Source organism: Heptranchias perlo, chromosome 33, assembly GCF_035084215.1.
Source record: "Heptranchias perlo isolate sHepPer1 chromosome 33, sHepPer1.hap1, whole genome shotgun sequence".
NCBI lineage: Eukaryota > Metazoa > Chordata > Chondrichthyes > Hexanchiformes > Hexanchidae > Heptranchias > Heptranchias perlo.
The window spans coordinates 26387611-26410585 of NC_090357.1; the positions used below are offsets into that span (position 1 = coordinate 26387611).

Genomic DNA, 22975 nt, shown 5'->3' on the forward strand with positions numbered 1-22975 from the left:
GGATTGACGTGTCATGTATATATAGGGATTGATGTGTGATGTATATAGGGATTGACTTGTGATGTATATATAGGGATTGAAGTGTGATGTATATAGGGATTGACCTGTGAAGTATATATAGGGATTGATGTGTGATGTATATAGGGATTGACGTGTGATGTATCTATAAGGATTGACGTGTGATGTATATATTGGGATTGATGTGTGATGTATATAGGGATTGATGTGTGATGTATATATAGGGATTGACGTGTGATGTATATAGGGATTGATGTGTGATGTATATAGGGATTGACATGTGATGTATATATAGGGATTGATGTGTGATGTATATAGGGATTGACCTGTGATGTATATATAGGGATTGAAGTGTGATGTATATATGGAGATTGATGTGTGATGTATATAGGGATTGACCTGTGATGTATATATAGGGATTGATGTGTGATGTATATAGGGATTGACGTGTGATGTATATATAAGGATTGACGTGTGATGTATATATTGGGATTGATGTATGATGTATATAGGGATTGATGTGTGATGTATATATAAGGATTGACGTGTGATGTATATAGGGATTGATGTGTGATGTATATATAGGGATTGATGTGTGTTGTATATATAGGGATTGATGTGTGATGTATATCGGGATTGACGTGTGATGTATATATAGGGATTGACGTGTGATGTATATAGGGATTGATGTGTGATGTTTATATAGGGATTGAAGTGTGATGTATATATAGGGATTGACGTGTGATGTATATATAGGGATTGATGTGTGATGTATATCGGGATTGATGTGTGATGTTTATATAGGGATTGATGTGTGATGTATATCGGGATTGACGTGTGATGTATATATAGGGATTGACGTGTGATGTATATAGGGATTGACGTGTGATGTATATATAGGGATTGACGTGTGATGTATATCGGGATTGACGTGTGATGTATATATAGGGATTGACGTGTGATGTATATAGGGATTGATGTGTGATGTTTATATAGGGATTGAAGTGTGATGTATATATGGATTGACGTGTGATGTATATATAGGGATTGAGGTGTGATGTCTATATAGCGATTGATGTGTGATGTATATATAGCGATTGATGTGTGATGTATATTTCGGGATTGACGTTTGATGTATATATAGGGATTGATGTGTGATGTATATATAGGGATCGATGTGTGATGTATATATAGGGATTGATGTGTGATGTATATTTCGGGATTGATGTTTGATGTATATATAGGGATTGATGTGTGATGTATATATAGGGATCGATGTGTGATGTATATATAGGGATTGATGTGTGATGTATATATAGGGATTGACGTTTGATGTGTATATAGGGATTGAGGTGTGATATATATTTCGGGATTGACCTGTGATGTATATGTAGGGATCGATGTGTGATGTATTTTTCGGGATTGATGTGTGATGTATACATAGGGATTGACGTTTGATGTATATATAGGGATTGACGTGTGATGTATATATAGGGATTGACGTGTAATGTATATATAAGGATTGACGTGTGATGTATATATAGGGATTGATGTATGATGTATATAGGGATTGACTTGTGATGTATATATCGGGATTGAAGTGTGATGTATATAGGGATTGACCTGTGAAGTATATATCGGGATTGATGTGTGATGTATATCGGGATTGACGTGTGATGTATATATAAGGATTGACGTGTGATGTATATATAGTGATTGATGTGTGATATATATATAGGGATTGACGTGTGATGTATATATAGGGATTGATGTGTGATGTATATATAGGGATTGACGTTTGATGTATATATAGGGATTGATGTGTGATGTATATATAGGGATTGACGTGTGATGTATTTCAGGATTGACGTGTGATGTATATATAGGGATTGACGTGTGATGTTTCTAGGGATTGACGTGTGATGTATCTATAGGGATTGACGCGTGATGTATATATAGGGCTTGACGTGTGATGTATATATAGGGATTGATGTGTGATGTATATATAGGGATTGACGTGTGATGTATATAAGGATTGACGTGTGATGTATATATAGGGATTGACGTGTGATGTTTCTAGGGATTGACGTGTGATGTATCAATAGGGATTGATGTGTGATGTATATATAGGGATTGATGTGTGATGTATATAGGGATTGATGTGTGATGTTTCTAGGGATTGACATGTGATGTATATAGGGATTGATGTGTGATGTATATTGGGATTGACGTGTGATGTTTCTTGGGATTGACGTGTGATGTATATAGGGATTGTCATGTGATGTATATAGGGATTGATGTGTGATGTATATATAGGGATTGATGTGTGATGTATATATAGGGATTGATGTGTGATGTATATATCGGGATTGATGTGTGATGTATATATAGGGATTGATGTGTGATGTGTATAGGGATTGATGTGTGATGTCTATATAGGGATTGACGTGTGATGTATATATTGGGATTGATGTGTGATGTATTTCGGGATTGACGTGTGATGTATATAGGGATTGATGTGTGATGTATATAGGGATTGACCTGTGATGTATATATAGGGATTGAAGTGTGATGTATATATGGGGATTGATGTGTGATGTATATAGGGATTGACCTGTGATGTATATATAGGGATTGAAGTGTGATGTATATATGGGGATTGATGTGTGATGTATATAGGGATTGACCTGTCATGTATATATAGGGATTGAAGTGTGATGTTTCTATGGGGATTGATGTGTGATGTATATATAGGGATTGATGTGTGATGTGTATATAGGGATTGATGTGTGATATATATATAGGGATTGACGTGTGATGTATTTATAGGGATTGACGTTTGATGTATATATAGGGATTGAGGTGTGATGTATATGTAGGGATTGAAGTGTGATGTATATAGGGATTGACCTGTGAAGTATATATAGGGATTGATGTGTGATGTATATAGGGATTGACGTGTGATGTATATTTAAGGATTGACGTGTGATGTATATATTGGGATTGATGTTTGATGTATATAGGGATTGACTTGTGATGTATATATCGGGATTGAAGTGTGATGTATATAGGGACTGACTTGTGATGTATATATAGGGATTGATGTGTGATGTATATAGGGATTGACGTGTGATGTATATATAGGGATTGATGTGTGATGTATATCGGGATTGACCTGTGATGTATACATAGGGATTGAAGTGTGATGTATATAGGGATTGACCTGTGATGTATATAGGGATTGACGTGTGATGTATATATGGGGATTGATGTGTGATGTTTCTAGGGATTGATGTGTGATGTATATATAGGGATTGAAGTGTGATGTATATATAGGGATTCACGTGTGATGTATATGTAGGGATTGAGGTGTGATGTATATATTGGGATTGATGTGTGATATATATATAGGGATTGACGTGTGATGTATATATAGGGATTGATGTGTGATGTATATATAGGGATTGATGTGTGATGTACATATTGGGATTGACCTGTGATGTATATATGGATCGATGTGTGATGTATATATAGGGATTGATGTGTGATGTATATATAGGGATTGATGTGTGATGTATATATAGGGATTGACGTGTGATGTATATAAGGATTGACGTGTGATGTATATATAGGGATTGACGTGTGATGTTTCTAGGGATTGACGTGTGATGTATCAATAGGGATTGATGTGTGATGTATATATAGGGATTGATGTGTGATGTATATAGGGATTGATGTGTGATGTTTCTAGGGATTGACATGTGATGTATATAGGGATTGATGTGTGATGTATATTGGGATTGACGTGTGATGTTTCTTGGGATTGACGTGTGATGTATATAGGGATTGTCATGTGATGTATATAGGGATTGATGTGTGATGTATATATAGGGATTGATGTGTGATGTATATATAGGGATTGATGTGTGATGTATATATCGGGATTGATGTGTGATGTATATATAGGGATTGATGTGTGATGTGTATAGGGATTGATGTGTGATGTCTATATAGGGATTGACGTGTGATGTATATATTGGGATTGATGTGTGATGTATTTCGGGATTGACGTGTGATGTATATAGGGATTGATGTGTGATGTATATAGGGATTGACCTGTGATGTATATATAGGGATTGAAGTGTGATGTATATATGGGGATTGATGTGTGATGTATATAGGGATTGACCTGTGATGTATATATAGGGATTGAAGTGTGATGTATATATGGGGATTGATGTGTGATGTATATAGGGATTGACCTGTCATGTATATATAGGGATTGAAGTGTGATGTTTCTATGGGGATTGATGTGTGATGTATATATAGGGATTGATGTGTGATGTGTATATAGGGATTGATGTGTGATATATATATAGGGATTGACGTGTGATGTATTTATAGGGATTGACGTTTGATGTATATATAGGGATTGAGGTGTGATGTATATGTAGGGATTGAAGTGTGATGTATATAGGGATTGACCTGTGAAGTATATATAGGGATTGATGTGTGATGTATATAGGGATTGACGTGTGATGTATATTTAAGGATTGACGTGTGATGTATATATTGGGATTGATGTTTGATGTATATAGGGATTGACTTGTGATGTATATATCGGGATTGAAGTGTGATGTATATAGGGACTGACTTGTGATGTATATATAGGGATTGATGTGTGATGTATATAGGGATTGACGTGTGATGTATATATAGGGATTGATGTGTGATGTATATCGGGATTGACCTGTGATGTATACATAGGGATTGAAGTGTGATGTATATATGGGGATTGATGTGTGATGTATATTGGGATTGACCTGTGATGTATATATAGGCATTGAAGTGTGATGTATATATGGGGATTGATGTCTGATGTATATAGGGATTGCTGTGTGATGTATATAGGGATTGACGTGTGACGTATATATAGGGATTGAGGTGTGATGTATGTATAGGGATTGATGTGTGATGTATATATAGGGATTGACCTGTGATCTATATATAGGGATCGATGTGTGATGTATATATAGGGATCAATGTGTGATGTATATTTAGGGATTGATGTGTGATATATATATAGGGATCGATGTGTGATGTATATATAGGGATTGATGTGTGATGTATACATAGGGATTGACGTTTGATGTATATATAGGGATTGACGTGTGATGTATATATAGGGATTGATGTGTGATGTATACATAGGGATTGAGGTGTGATGTATATATAGGGATCGATGTGTGATGTATATTTCGGGATTGATGTGTGATGTATACATAGGGATTGACGTTTGATGTATATATAGGGATTGACGTGTGATGTATATATAGGGATTGACGTGTAATGTATATTTCAGGATTGACGTGTCATGTATATATAGGGATTGATGTGTGATGTATATAGGGATTGACTTGTGATGTATATATAGGGATTGAAGTGTGATGTATATAGGGATTGACCTGTGAAGTATATATAGGGATTGATGTGTGATGTATACAGGGATTGACGTGTGATGTATCTATAAGGATTGACGTGTGATGTATATATTGGGATTGATGTGTGATGTATATAGGGATTGATGTGTGATGTATATATAGGGATTGACGTGTGATGTATATAGGGATTGACGTGTGATGTATATATAGGGATTGACGTGTGATGTATATAGGGATTGATGTGTGATGTATATAGGGATTGACATGTGATGTATATATAGGGATTGATGTGTGATGTATATAGGGATTGACCTGTGATGTATATATAGGGATTGAAGTGTGATGTATATATGGAGATTGATGTGTGATGTATATAGGGATTGACCTGTGATGTATATATAGGGATTGATGTGTGATGTATATAGGGATTGACGTGTGATGTATATATAAGGATTGACGTGTGATGTATATATTGGGATTGATGTATGATGTATATAGGGATTGATGTGTGATGTATATATAAGGATTGACGTGTGATGTATATAGGGATTGATGTGTGATGTATATATAGGGATTGATGTGTGTTGTATATATAGGGATTGATGTGTGATGTATATCGGGATTGACGTGTGATGTATATATAGGGATTGACGTGTGATGTATATAGGGATTGATGTGTGATGTTTATATAGGGATTGAAGTGTGATGTATATATAGGGATTGACGTGTGATGTATATCGGGATTGATGTGTGATGTTTGTATAGGGATTGATGTGTGATGTATATCGGGATTGACGTGTGATGTATATATAGGGATTGACGTGTGATGTATATAGGGATTGACGTGTGATGTATATATAGGGATTGACGTGTGATGTATATCGGGATTGACGTGTGATGTATATATAGGGATTGACGTGTGATGTATATAGGGATTGATGTGTGATGTTTATATAGGGATTGAAGTGTGATGTATATATGGATTGACGTGTGATGTATATATAGGGATTGAGGTGTGATGTCTATATAGCGATTGATGTGTGATGTATATATAGCGATTGATGTGTGATGTATATTTCGGGATTGACGTTTGATGTATATATAGGGATTGATGTGTGATGTATATATAGGGATCGATGTGTGATGTATATATAGGGATTGATGTGTGATGTATATTTCGGGATTGACGTTTGATGTATATATAGGGATTGATGTGTGATGTATATATAGGGATCGATGTGTGATGTATATATAGGGATTGATGTGTGATGTATATATAGGGATTGACGTTTGATGTATATATAGGGATTGAGGTGTGATATATATTTCGGGATTGACCTGTGATGTATATGTAGGGATCGATGTGTGATGTATATATAGGGATTGATGTGTGATGTATACATAGGGATTGACGTTTGATGTATATATAGGGATTGACGTGTGATGTATATATAGGGATTGACGTGTAATGTATATATAAGGATTGACGTGTGATGTATATATAGGGATTGATGTATGATGTATATAGGGATTGACTTGTGATGTATATATCGGGATTGAAGTGTGATGTATATAGGGATTGACCTGTGAAGTATATATCGGGATTGATGTGTGATGTATATCGGGATTGACGTGTGATGTATATATAAGGATTGACGTGTGATGTATATATAGTGATTGATGTGTGATATATATATAGGGATTGACGTGTGATGTATATATAGGGATTGATGTGTGATGTATATATAGGGATTGACGTTTGATGTATATATAGGGATTGATGTGTGATGTATATATAGGGATTGACGTGTGATGTATATATTGGGATTGATGTGTGATGTATATAGGGATTGATGTGTGATGTATATATAGGGATTGACGTGTGATGTATATAGGGATTGACGTGTGATGTATATATAGGGATTGACGTGTGATGTATATAGGGATTGATGTGTGATGTATATAGGGATTGACATGTGATGTATATATAGGGATTGATGTGTGATGTATATAGGGATTGACCTGTGATGTATATATAGGGATTGAAGTGTGATGTATATATGGAGATTGATGTGTGATGTATATAGGGATTGACCTGTGATGTATATATAGGGATTGATGTGTGATGTATATAGGGATTGACGTGTGATGTATATATAAGGATTGACGTGTGATGTATATATTGGGATTGATGTATGATGTATATAGGGATTGATGTGTGATGTATATATAAGGATTGACGTGTGATGTATATAGGGATTGATGTGTGATGTATATATAGGGATTGATGTGTGTTGTATATATAGGGATTGATGTGTGATGTATATCGGGATTGACATGTGATGTATATATAGGGATTGACGTGTGATGTATATAGGGATTGATGTGTGATGTTTATATAGGGATTGAAGTGTGATGTATATATAGGGATTGACGTGTGATGTATATCGGGATTGATGTGTGATGTTTGTATAGGGATTGATGTGTGATGTATATCGGGATTGACGTGTGATGTATATATAGGGATTGACGTGTGATGTATATAGGGATTGACGTGTGATGTATATATAGGGATTGACGTGTGATGTATATCGGGATTGACGTGTGATGTATATATAGGGATTGACGTGTGATGTATATAGGGATTGATGTGTGATGTTTATATAGGGATTGAAGTGTGATGTATATATGGATTGACGTGTGATGTATATATAGGGATTGAGGTGTGATGTCTATATAGCGATTGATGTGTGATGTATATATAGCGATTGATGTGTGATGTATATTTCGGGATTGACGTTTGATGTATATATAGGGATTGATGTGTGATGTATATATAGGGATCGATGTGTGATGTATATATAGGGATTGATGTGTGATGTATATTTCGGGATTGACGTTTGATGTATATATAGGGATTGATGTGTGATGTATATATAGGGATCGATGTGTGATGTATATATAGGGATTGATGTGTGATGTATATATAGGGATTGACGTTTGATGTATATATAGGGATTGAGGTGTGATATATATTTCGGGATTGACCTGTGATGTATATGTAGGGATCGATGTGTGATGTATATATAGGGATTGATGTTTGATGTATACATAGGGATTGACGTTTGATGTATATATAGGGATTGACGTGTGATGTATATATAGGGATTGACGTGTAATGTATATATAAGGATTGACGTGTGATGTATATATAGGGATTGATGTATGATGTATATAGGGATTGACTTGTGATGTATATATCGGGATTGAAGTGTGATGTATATAGGGATTGACCTGTGAAGTATATATCGGGATTGATGTGTGATGTATATCGGGATTGACGTGTGATGTATATGTAAGGATTGACGTGTGATGTATATATAGTGATTGATGTGTGATATATATATAGGGATTGACGTGTGATGTATATATAGGGATTGATGTGTGATGTATATATAGGGATTGACGTTTGATGTATATATAGGGATTGATGTGTGATGTATATATAGGGATTGACGTGTGATGTATTTCAGGATTGACGTGTGATGTATATATAGGGATTGACGTGTGATGTTTCTAGGGATTGACGTGTGATGTATCTATAGGGATTGACGTGTGATGTATATATAGGGCTTGACGTGTGATGTATATATAGGGATTGATGTGTGATGTATATATAGGGATTGACGTGTGATGTATATAAGGATTGACGTGTGATGTATATATAGGGATTGACGTGTGATGTTTCTAGGGATTGACGTGTGATGTATCAATAGGGATTGATGTGTGATGTATATATAGGGATTGATGTGTGATGTATATAGGGATTGATGTGTGATATATATATAGGGATTGATGTGTGATGTTTCTAGGGATTGAAATGTGATGTATTTCGGGATTGATGTGTGATGTATATATAGGGATTGACATGTGATGTATATAGGGATTGATGTGTGATGTATATTGGGATTGACGTGTGATGTTTCTTGGGATTGACGTGTGATGTATATAGGGATTGTCATGTGATGTATATAGGGATTGATGTGTGATGTATATATAGGGATTGATGTGTGATGTATATATAGGGATTGATGTGTGATGTATATATCGGGATTGATGTGTGATGTATATATAGGGATTGATGTGTGATGTGTATAGGGATTGATGTGTGATGTCTATATAGGGATTGACGTGTGATGTATATATTGGGATTGATGTGTGATGTATTTCGGGATTGACGTGTGATGTATATAGGGATTGATGTGTGATGTATATAGGGATTGACCTGTGATGTATATATAGGGATTGAAGTGTGATGTATATATGGGGATTGATGTGTGATGTATATAGGGATTGACCTGTGATGTATATATAGGGATTGAAGTGTGATGTATATATGGGGATTGATGTGTGATGTATATAGGGATTGACCTGTCATGTATATATAGGGATTGAAGTGTGATGTTTCTATGGGGATTGATGTGTGATGTATATATAGGGATTGATGTGTGATGTATATATAGGGATTGATGTGTGATATATATATAGGGATTGACGTGTGATGTATTTATAGGGATTGACGTTTGATGTATATATAGGGATTGAGGTGTGATGTATATGTAGGGATTGATGTGTGATATAAACATAGGGATTGACGTGTGATGTATTTATAGGGATTGACGTTTGATGTATATATAGGGATTGATGTGTGATGTATATATAGGGATCGATGTGTGATGTATATATAGGGATTGATGTGTGATGTATATATAGGGATTGACGTTTGATGTATATATAGGGATTGAGGTGTGATATATATTTCGGGATTGACCTGTGATGTATATGTAGGGATCGATGTGTGATGTATATATAGGGATTGATGTGTGATGTATACATAGGGATTGACGTTTGATGTATATATAGGGATTGACGTGTGATGTATATATAGGGATTGACGTGTAATGTATATATAAGGATTGACGTGTGATGTATATATAGGGATTGATGGATGATGTATATAGGGATTGACTTGTGATGTATATATCGGGATTGAAGTGTGATGTATATAGGGATTGACCTGTGAAGTATATATCGGGATTGATGTGTGATGTATATCGGGATTGACGTGTGATGTATATATAAGGATTGACGTGTGATGTATATATAGTGATTGATGTGTGATATATATATAGGGATTGACGTGTGATGTATATATAGGGATTGATGTGTGATGTATATATAGGGATTGACGTTTGATGTATATATAGGGATTGATGTGTGATGTATATATAGGGATTGACGTGTGATGTATTTCAGGATTGACGTGTGATGTATATATAGGGATTGACGTGTGATGTTTCTAGGGATTGACGTGTGATGTATCTATAGGGATTGACGTGTGATGTATATTTCGGGCTTGACGTGTGATGTATATATAGGGATTGATGTGTGATGTATATATAGGGATTGACGTGTGATGTATATAAGGATTGACGTGTGATGTATATATAGGGATTGACGTGTGATGTTTCTAGGGATTGACGTGTGATGTATCAATAGGGATTGATGTGTGATGTATATATAGGGATTGATGTGTGATGTATATAGGGATTGATGTGTGATATATATATAGTGATTGATGTGTGATGTTTCTAGGGATTGAAATGTGATGTATTTCGGGATTGATGTGTGATGTATATATAGGGATTGACATGTGATGTATATAGGGATTGATGTGTGATGTATATTGGGATTGACGTGTGATGTTTCTTGGGATTGACGTGTGATGTATATAGGGATTGTCATGTGATGTATATAGGGATTGATGTGTGATGTATATATAGGGATTGATGTGTGATGTATATATAGGGATTGATGTGTGATGTATATATCGGGATTGATGTGTGATGTGTATAGGGATTGATGTGTGATGTCTATATAGGGATTGACGTGTGATGTATATATTGGGATTGATGTGTGATGTATTTCGGGATTGACGTGTGATGTATATAGGGATTGATGTGTGATGTATATAGGGATTGACCTGTGATGTATATATAGGGATTGAAGTGTGATGTATATATGGGGATTGATGTGTGATGTATATAGGGATTGACCTGTGATGTATATATAGGGATTGAAGTGTGATGTATATATGGGGATTGATGTGTGATGTATATAGGGATTGACCTGTCATGTATATATAGGGATTGAAGTGTGATGTTTCTATGGGGATTGATGTGTGATGTATATATAGGGATTGATGTGTGATGTATATATAGGGATTGATGTGTGATATATATATAGGGATTGACGTGTGATGTATTTATAGGGATTGACGTTTGATGTATATATAGGGATTGAGGTGTGATGTATATGTAGGGATTGATGTGTGATATAAACATAGGGATTGACGTGTGATGTATTTATAGGGATTGACGTTTGATGTATATATAGGGATTGATGTGTGATGTTTATATAGGGATTGATGTGTGATATATATAGGGATTGACGTGTGATGTATTTATAGGGATTGACGTTTGATGTATATGTAGGGATTGAGGTGTGATGTATATATAGGGATTGATGTGTGATATATATATAGGGATTGACGTGTGATGTATTTATAGGGATTGACGTTTGATGTATATATAGGGATTGAGGTGTGATGTATATATAGGGATTGACCTGTGATGTATATATAGGGATCGATGTGTGATGTATATATAGGGATTGATGTGTGATGTATACATAGGGATTGACGTTTGATGTATATATAGGGATTGACATGTGATGTATATATAGGGATTGACGTGTAATGTATATATAAGGATTGACGTGTGATGTATATATAGGGATTGATGTGTGATGTATGTAGGGATTGACTTGTGATGTATATATAAGGATTGACGTGTGATGTGTATATTGGGATTGATGTGTGATGTATATAGGGATTGACTTGTGATGTATATATAGGGATTGAAGTGTGATGTATACAGGGATTGACTTGTGATGTATATATCGGGATTGATGTGTGATATATCTCGGGATTGACCTGTGATGTATATAGGGATTGACGTGTGATGTATATATAGGGATTGATGTGTGATGTATTTTGGGATTGAACTGTGATGTATACATAGGGATTGAAGTGTGATGTATATATGGGGATTGATGTGTGATGTATATAGGGATTGACCTGTGATGTATATGTAGGGATTGAAGTGTGATGTATATATGGGGATTGATGTCTGATGTATATAGGGATTGATGTGTGATGTATATAGGGATTGACCTGTGATGTATATATAGGGATTGACGTGTGAAGTATATATAGGGGTTGATATGTGATGTATATTTTGGGATTGACGTTTGATGTATATATAGGGATTGAGGTGTGATGTATATGTTGGGATTGAAGTGTAATGTATATATAAGGATTGACGTGTGATGTATATATAGGGATTGATGTGTGATGTATACATAGGGATTGACGTTTGATGTATATATAGGGATTGACGTGTGATGTATATGTTGGGATTGAAGTGTAATGTATATATAAGGATTGACGTGTGATGTATATATAGGGATTGATGTGTGATGTATATAGGGATTGACTTGTGATGTATATATAGGGATTGAAGTGTGATGTATATAGGGATTGACCTGTGAAGTATATATAGGGATTGATGTGTGATGTATATAGGGATTGACGTGTGATGTATATATAAGGATTGACGTGTGATGTATATATAGGGATTGATGTGTGATGTGTATATAGGGATTGATGTGTGATGTATATATAGGGATTGATGTGTGATGTATATATAGGGATTGATGTGTGATGTATATATTGGGATTGATGTGTGATATATATATAGGGATTGACGTGTGATGTATATAGGGATTGACATGTGATGTATTTTGGGATTGATGTGTGATGTATAGATAGGGTTTGATGTGTGATGTACACAACAACGCAAAATCGTCGAGCAGAAATTGATAACCAAGTTCCGCACCCATGAGGACGGCCTCAACCGGGATCTTGGGTTTATGTCACGCTACACGTAAGCCCACCAGCAAACAAAAGCTATCTGTTTTTAATATAATGGGTCATTTGCTGGCTTTCTCTGCCTTCCAGATGTTTCTGCCTCTCTCTGTTTTTTTTCCTGTTTGTTTTTTTTTGTTGAATGTATATTCGGGGGTTCTGTAGGTAACACCTCTCTGTCTGAACACGGTGATTGCCTTGGCAACGGGCAGTTGCAAAGACTGTCTGTAATCACCATGTATTGTTCTGTGATTTATAAATGCGTCGGCTTCGAGGAGTTCCTGACATTTACCTGAGGAAGGAAGAAGCCTCCGAAAGCTTGTAAATTTCAAATAAAATCGTTGGACTATAACTTGGTGTTGTAAAATTGTTTACAATTGTCAACCCCAGTCCATCACCGGCATCTCCACATCATGACCTCCCTTTCAGGCAGTGCATTCCAGATCATAACAACTCGCCGCGTAAAAAAATGTTTCCTCATGTCGCCTCTGGCTGTTTTGCTGATCACCTAAAATCTGCGTCCACTGGTTACCCACCCTTCTGCCATTGGAAACAGAATAGATAGGGAGAAACTATCAAAACTCCTGGTGATGTTGACCACCTCTGTTAAATCCCCCTTTAACCTTCTCTGCTCTGAGGAGAACATCCCCAGCTTCTCCACACAACTGAAGCCCCTCATCCCTGGTGCCAATCTAGTAAATGCCCTCTGCACTTTCTCCAAGGCCTTGACATCTTTCCCAAAGTGTAGCGCCCATAGAATGTTTAATTGATGAACAGACCCGCATGTTGAGAGCTGGAAATAGCAGCAGGCAGGAGTAGAGGCGGCTCTGTCTGAACACTGGCTGTGTCGAGTCGCTCCCTTGTGGAGAGCCCAGGGGGGTTCAGGCTGATAGCCGGAGCGGAACCTACACTTATTTGTGCCTTGTGGCTCTATTTTTTTTTTGGTGCTTCATTTGAATCCAGGTTTTTTTCACCCCCCCCCCCTTTCTTTGTGCCCCTGGGATATTGCGGGGGCCGGAGGAGAGGAGTGGAGCAGTGTCCGTGTGGTCCGGAGCGGGGGATGCGCTGGGTGAGTGAAACAGACGCGGAGCCGGCGAGAGTCTCTTGCGGCAGTGCCCGGGGTCCCGAGTCACTGGATGGATAAAAGGTGGGTGACTCGGGCTGTGGATTCTGCTTTCAGAAATCCATGCAATTCCTAACGGGAATTGTTGCTGCTGCTGCAGAATAATTTAATCGTTTAGTAAAAATCCGGTGCTTTTATTTCCCTCTGGGGTTGAGACACTTGCCTGTTGGGAGCTGGATCATTAAATGTTGCATCGTGCCTGCCCCCGAGCCCAGTCGCAGCTCCAGCGCTGTTCGTACTGACTCATGGCCGCTCATGTTTGCATCGAAATCCCACCACCGCCACCTCCTCTTCTTTCCAGCATTATTGCTAAGAGCAGGAGTAGCCCGCCTGGCATCCAAATAATTCAAATTCCAGTGTGGGTTTTGCTATAAATGAATTTCAGGCGTTTAAAGGTGCAAATGTATCTAAACAAGAAAACTAGCCTCTCTCTCTCTCTCTCCCCCCCCCCTCTTCCCCCAACGGCTCAGCATGTTAAAGCAGTGAAGACCTGGGCCGTACCGATCAGAAGGGTCCACCTCTTGGCCGTTAGTGACTTTGCTGACTCCAGTTAGACCATGGCAGGAGAACCACACTTGTCTAGGGCACCCTCTGGACCAGGGATTCCAAGTTTACCCAGCCTTGGTGCTCCTGATTGCTGATTATTACTTTTTGGAGTGAGCCTTTGGCTCAGTGGTAGCATTCTTCAGTCAGAAGGTGAAGGGTTCGAGCCCCACTCCAGACAGCCTTGGCGAGTGGATACTAGAAACTGGCCTGTAAATATTAGGTTGGCAACCAGTGAGGTACCTGCGTCCGGACAGAGTGACCACTGGCTCAGGGATGGTGTTCCCGCCTCCGAGTCAGAAGGGTTGGGTTCAGGCTCCACTCGAGACAGCCCCACTGGCTCTGAGGGTTGATGTTCAACGAGGGTACTTGTGTCCGATGAGTGATGGAGGCACCCCATCGTTAAGGGTAGGTGGGGCTCTTTAGCCTTGGTCGTAGCCCACCTAGGATAAGGTACTCCGCGGATTAAAACTCAGGAATCCACTGGAAAACCATCCCATCTATTTTTCCCTAGTAAATGGCTCAAGAATCTCATGTGTGAGACTTGAGTTAGGACCTGCTCTAGGGCAGAACACAATGGACGGACGGTCTTTGTCGCTGAGGTAACAAAAACAAAATATGCAGTATTAGTGATTAAACCCCATAGAGAGAGAAAACTCGTAATGTTTCAGGTATTTTGTGTTTCGGGAGGGGATGCTTCTCTGATTTTGAAAGGTGACAAACTCTTGTTTGCTACTGACTGTTTGCATGGTCCACTTCGAAGGGAGTCGTCTGTGCCCTGATGAGTTGACCCTGGTGTAACACGGGTGACTGCCATTATCAGTGCTGTCCACCTCACTGGAGTGGGAGTTAGGAACAGGAGCAGGTCATTCAGCCCCTCGAGCCTGTTCCGCTATTCAGTTAGATCATGGCTGATCTGTATCCTAACTCCATTTACCCGCCGATGATCCATATGCCTTGATACCCTTGCCTAACAAAAATCTATTGATGTCAGGCTTAAAAATTTCAATTGAACCCCAGCATCCACAGCCTTTTGGGGGAAAGATTTCTACTACCCTTTGTGTGAAAAAGTGCTTCCTGATTTCACTCCTAAATGGCCTAGCTCTAATTCTAAGATTATGACGGCTTGTTCTCGATTTCCCTATCAGAGGAAATATTTTCTCTATCTACTCTATGAAATGCCTTTATCATTTTAAACACCTCGATGATATTCACCCCAATACCTTCTAAACCCAAGGGAATACAAGCCCAAGTTTATGCAACCTGTCCTCATAATTTAACCCTTTACCTCCTGGTATCATTCTGCTGAATCTGCTAGGCAATGAATGACCTGCTCCTGTTCCAAACTCCCAGTCCAGTGAGGCGGGCAGCACTGATGATGGCCCTCACCTGTGATACCTCAGGGCACAGACAACTCCCTTCAAGTCGCATGAATATTACAGAAATAAAATGTACCTCAGGTGTACACACAAACACAGTCAGTTTTTGTACACCCTGAGGTGCCAAAACTTTACGCAAGGCTGTGTATAATTGAAGCATCACTTCCTCTATTTTGAATTCCAGTTTCCTTGAGGTAAGGGCCAACTTTCCATACCAATGTTTTATTTGTATTAAATGCACCAAGTTTCTCTCCTTGACTTATTTTTAGGTTCCCTTTTACCACTGGTATTTTGTCCGCTTCCTCCACTGTGAAAATTGATGCAAAAGTACTCATTTAGCAAGTCTGCCATTTCCTTATTATCTGTTACTGTCTTGCCTGCATCCGTTTTTAAAGGGCCCACATTCCCCCTTACCACTCTCTTTCTCTTAATATATTTATAGTAACTTTCACTGTTAGCTGTGATATTGCTTGCAAGTTTTTTTTTCATATTTCCTCTTTGCATCTTTATTATGTTCTTTGTATCCCTTTATTGCTTTTTGTGGCTCTCCCAGTCCACTGGATTTCCACTTCTTTGCTTTTGTGTAAGCTTTTTCTTTTAGCTTGATAATGTCTCTTACCTCATTTGTTGACCATGGTTGCCTAACAAGTGGAGCTTTTACCTTTTAGGGGTACATACTAGTTTTGTATTGTACCAAATACTTGTTTGAATACTTCCCATTTGTTTGTGTGTAGGTTTACCATCAGCAGTTCAGCCCAGTTTACAGCAGTTAATTCACTTCTCATTCCTTCAAAGTTTGCCTTACTTAAATTTGAAACCTTGGTTTGTGACTCTCCTTTCTCCCTCTCAAACCTAGGGGGAAGATTACCATCTAATGTACTATTCTCAAGGTGTAAACATTACCTTGGGAAAACCTGTGCAATTTCTGATGCCCTTTGAGCTCTACTTTGATTAACAGCTTTGTTTACTGTGAAGGTATTCTTAACCCATTTCGGTCTTCAAAGCAATGAAGGTTTATAATTGGGGATTGCATATTGAGCTTTCTTCAGTAGCTTTCTGTTTTTGCCAGGCAGTTGCAGAAAGCACTTTGCAAATGCCTGATTTCACACATGGATTCTGCCTTCTGAACTCTATGATAAGTGTTATGCAGAAGTTCTGAGACATTTTTAATGACTTATAATGGTATTGGTGAGACAAGTGAAGATCTGTAATCTAGCAAACTTTGCTCTGTGTACTCTTGCTTCTTTCATTTCTTAATAAATCAGATTTGTAGATTATAGCCCGAGGGATATGGCCTTTGTGTTACTTGGCTGTCTGTTGAAGAATCTGGAGAGTATGTGGCATTTGTGCTGTGTTCAATGAGCTTATCAAATGCTCAAGGGGTTTATTTCTCACCCAAGGCACACCAGCCTACCAGATTACTTTGTGCACACAAGGTCTTTCTACAGTTCATAGAAAGCACAGGCTTGCTTATAGTCGGTGCTTTTGTTCTGGGCACCAGAAAAGCATCTGGAATAGCCTGAATTGTTGCTGTGAGGCCCTCATGGTAGAATAGTCTGCCCAACATTCACTGTCTGGGCTTGTACATTAAGAACAGCCACGTGGCCAAGGGTGTCTGTGGGATGATCCCCCTGCAGGAGAACGGGGAGGAATTTAATCGAAGAAGGAGGGAGGACAAACAGATATAGAAAATCTGGTTGTTGTCACTTGTAACACTCAGGTTTGTTCTCAGTTTTAGATTCCTTGTGTTTTGAAAGGTCTGATGGGAAAACTAGTCAGAGTCGCAATGTAAAATTTTTACAATTCTCTTGCAAAGGAGACAAACGGGAGAGGCTAACTCATCAGGGCACTGAAATGATTAGTTTCTTTTGCAAACTGTGAACCCAGTGGTGAAGGACCCATCATGTAGGACCAAACTAAGGTTGAAGAGCTGGGACGGAGCACAAGGCAGTTTTGCTGTCATGTCCCTGAACTCCTCGTGCTTGGTTTCCACTGTGGGGATGGAGTGCACAGTTGGGGGAGGTTGAAGGTGTTGGTTTATTGTGGATCCTCTTAGAGTAGTACAAGGATTTGAAAGAGAGTGATAGCGGAGCTTGGGGTGGTTTCGTCGTGTTTGGAGAAGGTGAGCGACTGGACTGGCTGTCCAAGTGAGCTCAAATTGTGGCCTGCAGATTTGAGGATGTGGAGGGGGATAGGTGAGTGTCGCAGAATGTCTGTAATTTAATAGGAACAAGGGTGTTGCAGGAAGAGCTGCAACCATTGTGGAGAAGATGGTCTGAGTTGTTGATGTCATTGTGGTAAGCCGGAGTTTGGCGAGATTGGAACGTGAGACTTCATGTGTGAGAGAGTTCCTGTAGTTTTTCCCAGGAGTGGAGGGGCTGCTACATGCATGGGGTGGGGTGGGTGCGGGGGGGGGGACATGGGGCTGGAAGGATTGGGAACCAGGCGAACACTGGAAAATGAGGAGCGGCTACATACACCAAGGAAACGATGTGAAGGGTCAAGGCTCATAGTAGTCTTTGGCTTTCATAAACATCTATACCCCTCCAGTCTCAACTCCATCTATACCCCTCCAGTCTCAACTCCATCTATACCCCTCCAGTCTCAACTCCATCTATACCCCTCCAGTCTCAACTCCATCTATACCTCTCCAGTCTCAACTCCATCTACCTCCTGGCCTGTCCAGAAGTGTGGAACCCCCACACTCAGCTTCCACCCCCACCATCAATTTCTTGGCAAGACCGTCATCTTTTACCCAAAACATTGACGGCTGTTGCACTTACATAGTGCAGGTCAGGTAAATCAGGGACTAGTGACTGGGTGATGTCAAACTTGGGGTTTAAAAGCATATGAATTGTCGTTGGAGGAAGGAAAGACCAAGGGAGGTAAACTGTAGTGTGTTCATTCAAAGTAATGGATTATATTTGATAACATAGAATCTTACAGCACATGAGGCTATTCGGCCCATCGTGCCTGTGCTGGCTCTTTTGAAAGAGCTATCCAAATAGTCTCACTCCCCCTGCTCTTTCCCCGTAGCCCTGCAAATTTGTCCTTTTCAAGTATTTATCCAATTCTCTTTTGAAAGTTACTATTGAACCTATTTCCACCGCCCTTTCAGGCAGCGCATTCCAGATCATAACAATGGTCGACGGGTGTTTGTGTGACCGGAAGGCTGTTTCAAGTGGCGTTTCGCAGGGCTCAGTACTAGGTCCCTTGCTTTTTGTGGTATCTATTAATGATTTGGACTTAAATGTAGGGGGCATTATTAAGAAGTTTACAGATGATACAAAAATTGGCCGTGTGGTTGATAGTGAGGAGGAAAGCTGTAGACTGCAGGAAGATATCAATGGACTGGTCAGGTGGGCAGAAAAATGGCAAATGGAATTCAATCCAGAGGAGTGTGAGGTAATGCATTTGGGGAGAGCAAACAAGGCGAGGGAGTACACAATAAATGGGAGGATACTGAGAGGAGTAGAGGAACAAAGGGACCTTGGAGTGCATGTCCTCAGATCCCTGAAGGTAGCAGGACAGGTAGATAAGGTGATTAAGAAGGCATATGGAATACTTTCCTTTATTAGCCGAGGCATAGAATATAAAAGCAGGGAGGTTACGCTAGAACTGTATAAAACATTGGTTAGGTCATAGCTTGAGTACTGCGCACAGTTCTGGTCACCATATTACAGGAAAGATGTGATTGCACTAGAGAGGGTACAGAGGAGATTTAGGAGGATGTTGCCAGGACTGGAGAATTTTAGCTATGAGGAAAGATTGGATAGGCTGGGGTTGTTTTCTTTCGAACAGAGGAAGCTGAGGGGTGATTTAATTGAGGTGTACAAAATTATGAGGAGCCTAGATAGAGTGGATAGGAAGGACCTATTTCCCCTAGCAGAAGTGACAATAACCAGGGGGCATTGATTTAAAGTAATTGATAGAAGGATTAGAGGGGAGCTGAGGAGAATTTTTTTCACCCAGAGGGTGATAGGGGTCTGGAACTTACTGCCTGAAAGGGTGGTAGAGGCAGAAACCCTCATCGCATTTAAAATATTCCTGGATAGGCACTTGAAGTGCCGTAACCTACAGGGCTACGGACCAAGTGCTGGAAAGTGGGATTAAGCTGGGTAGCTTTTTTTCGACGGGCATGGACACGATGGGCTAAATAGCCTCCTTCTGTGCTGTAAATTTTCTATGTTTCTAACTCGCTGCGTAAAAGAAAATGTTTCTTCTGAAAAGTGGACTAAATTTACACTCTTATCAGACTGAGACTCGGGCTTTAAATCTACAGTCTGTTTATTTAAATAAAAAGGATAATTAAACAGTGGAAAACAGCTGTGGAGTCATATTCTTCATTATTTGCTTTTGATTCATAGAATGATAAGGATGCCACTTGCTTTCTCTACATGTAAGCTTCAAAATAGAAATTCGCTTCCTACACTGTGAAACATGCCAGAGCTGCAAGCTCGCCAGCACATACACACGCACACACTGAAACGGCTGGGAGACTCTCTATTAACAAAGAAAGTTGTAACAGATATCATTTGGTCCTTTGGAGATACACTGAAACCGAAGGCTGCATTTTGCTTATCAATATTATAGGCAATGAATGGCGTATGATGCTTGCTGTGCAGGGTGAAATCTGGAGCCTTTTAATCCAATTAGCACCTTAGACTTATTGGGGGGGGGGGGGGAGGAATTTTAACCCCTCCGCCACAGTCCCCAGCTGCGGCCTCCTACGATAGGCTTTCCCGCCAGGCAGCTGGCTAGCCTTCAATCTGGCCGGCTGCCAGGCGGGAAACGGAGTAAAAAGAAATGATAATGAGGCCCTGCCGTTAAATTGGGCAGGACCTCCGCGATGCTGGCGTTTGCAGGCCCCCCGCCCCGGAATCATGATCCCCCACTCCCTCCCCGGAAATAGCGGGGCTATTGTGTTTTCTCTAACAATTTGTTCTTTCTGAAGCCAATCATAGCCCAGTAGGTCGGTCTTTTCCTTTAAATAATAGCCACGTGCTTTTAATCCCTTGCGTGCTGGCAATACAGCATCTAAATCACAGATTTAACACAGACAAAGGTCCATTTTTGCTAGTGGGATAAAGAAAGTGAGAACGGTTCCCTCGACCCTGTAGCATGGAGGAGGTGTTGTAGTTAATAAGGCCGGGAACGCAGATAGAAAGAATTCATCGAAGAAGTGACAGGCGACTTCTGAGAGACATGAGAAAACGCCCGTCAGTTTTCACATCAGTTACGCCCTTAAGTGTGTGTCACCGGGGTGGAACTGACCAGAAGTGTGGATGGAGATTGCTTATTCTGGGTGTCCGCCCAGATTGAAGGCAAACACTACCAGATCGAATGGTTGCATTTCAAACCTTATGTATTTTTAATATCTGTTGATTTATGAGTAGTGGCTGGCCACTTTAAATTTGATTACTGCACTGAGAGGGAATCTCTCCACTGCCTGTGTCTTTCTGCTGGCTTGTTCTCTCCATGCTGGGAGAGGATACACATTGTTGGATGTTATGCAAAATGCCACTTCAAAGGCAGTCGATCACTGTCTAGATAGCTGGCTTAATGAGAGTTATTTACCAAATTCATATAGGTGACTGAATCTCTTAATATTGTCTATCTGGCTGATGTCAAGGCTGTCGTAGCTTGGCTTTGTCCTGGGAATAAAAGACTTGAGACAGGTTTCTGAGGACAGTGCCCAGTTCTTTTGAAATCCACTTGATGGGCAACTCTGTAACCAGGGGACAAACTGATCCCAAGTTAGAGGGAGGGAACTCCGTGGTAGTTGTATGAATGTATAATTTTATGTTGTAGAGATGTTAATCCAACTTGCATCTTTATTATTTTTGTACCTGAGGAGGTGTAACTTAAAAGTTCTGCAATCAAATTAAATCTGCTGCATTGATTTTTTTTTGCAGTTGTTTACTTTTAATAAATCTGATTTGTAGTTACAAAGGAACATAGGAAAGTACAAGGTGACAAAAGGCTCTATCTGGCCGGCCCCAAACTCTATAGCGGAATCATGCAGCCTGTTAGTGTTTCCTCTATCCTTAGCTGAAGTCTAGGAGAACCACAAGAGGGTTTGTGCCAATTCAATGACCTAATTATTGCAAGAAAGGTTTCTGTCCAACCCCATAGCTTACTACATCATTTTGTGTGTGTGTGTGTGTGTGTGTGTGTGTAAAGTCACAATTTGGCTCTTAGGAATTGAGGGCTTGCTCCTGGGCGTGGTGTTTGGTGCAGAGCCCGGGAGAAGCCTGGTGGCAGTAAAGTTGGGATAAGGTTATCCACAGGCCAAAAAACAGGCTATTCAAAATTTTAAACTTAAAGTTATCAGACTTAACACTGCCTCCATGGGTCGCCTGCATGCCCTGGCAATCAGTTGTCCCAATCAGCGCTACCTTACAGTCGCAGTGTGCCCACATGG

At 39.4% G+C, this 22975-nt stretch overlaps 1 protein-coding gene across 4 annotated transcripts in view; it reads left to right on the forward strand.

The window, feature by feature from the left end:
* Positions 1-22975, forward strand: part of st3gal4 (ST3 beta-galactoside alpha-2,3-sialyltransferase 4) — a 226811-nt gene that overhangs the window by 95919 nt on the left and 107917 nt on the right. For 2 of the 4 annotated variants that reach the window (XM_067971094.1, XM_067971093.1), the window contains exon 1: positions 14342-14653. The exons of 1 other annotated variant lie outside the window; for it this stretch is intronic. The gene's annotated coding sequence lies outside the window, so the exon portion shown is untranslated. Of the gene's footprint in view, positions 1-14341; positions 14654-22975 lie in introns of those variants that run through there. One more of the 4 variants, XM_067971095.1, reaches the window with a different exon arrangement.